The sequence below is a fragment of the Solanum tuberosum genome, unplaced genomic scaffold (genome assembly GCF_000226075.1).
Source record: "Solanum tuberosum cultivar DM 1-3 516 R44 unplaced genomic scaffold, SolTub_3.0 scf00010, whole genome shotgun sequence".
NCBI lineage: Eukaryota > Viridiplantae > Streptophyta > Magnoliopsida > Solanales > Solanaceae > Solanum > Solanum tuberosum.
The window spans coordinates 1,259,801-1,261,027 of NW_006238936.1; positions in this window are offsets into that span (position 1 = coordinate 1,259,801).

Below are 1,227 nucleotides of genomic sequence, written 5' to 3' on the forward strand. Positions count from 1 at the left end.
TGGGTGGCACGCTTTATATAAATATAAATATTATATATATATACCTATGTATTTATAGAGTTTCCGTCGAAGTTCGGGGGTGGCGTGGCACCCCCAGATGCCTTAATAGATCCGCCACTGCTTGTTACGTCAAGGTTCTCCTTTGTCACTTGTGTTTGTACATAAAAAAGAATTAAAATGTACGATCAATGATAGAGCCATAATTTTCATTAAGAAATGTCAAACTATAAAGAAATAAATTCACGAAAAAATCAAAAGGTATCAATATGTAACATATATATACTTAAGGAAAATTTATTTACCTAGCTACATAGTATAATTTTTCGACGCAAATGTATTAGTTGACACTCACATATGACTCCACCATTATGTACAACCTGCAGGATGATGAACCACCTCAAAAGGGTGGTAAGATGATGTTTTCTTTAATTTTTCATTGGCCAGCCGATAGTAGTTATCTCCATTAGAGATTTGATTAATTGAATTTGCACACCATTTAAAAAAGAAATACTTCCTAATTAAGAATTTTTTTCCATAATATCTAAAATTATAGCAAGACCTCTTGTTAAAGTTGAGAGGATAGTATATCCATATTTATTCAATATTCCACTGTAACCCTTATTTTGCACTCTCCTTTTCATTAACTCTCTTTCCTTTTATTTCCCCGTAAATTGTAATGTGACAAGATCAATGTGCTACATGATTTTGTTAACGTAATGACGAAAAAAAATATTCTTAATATATTAGACAAACAATTGTAATAAAAGGAATTTTTTCTTATTGTCCAATTTAAAAGAAAATATATATTATTATCTTTGAAAACAATAAACTTCAAACTTTTCATAAGAAATAAACACATAAATATTAGGAGATTATAAAAATCTATAGTTACACAAATATTATGGTAATTTTAGGACCATAAATTATTAAAAAAATTATAATCACATAAATATTACTCCGTATAACATTTATTCACATAAGTGTTGAAAATCATGTTTTTATTTAAATTTTAATTTCAGTTAAAGTATATAGCAAACAAATTGTAAGGGATGGCCACTTTCATTTGTTTTTTTTAGGAGTTAGTGTTATTTACCTAGTCCATATTGTAAAACGTGTCAAAATCTTATAGATTAATGAGTTACTTGGTTGGAACTGTTCCTACTTACATGGCCCTTGAAATCCCAAAAGGCCGCAATATTGAACAACCCCCCCCCCCCCCCCCCCCCC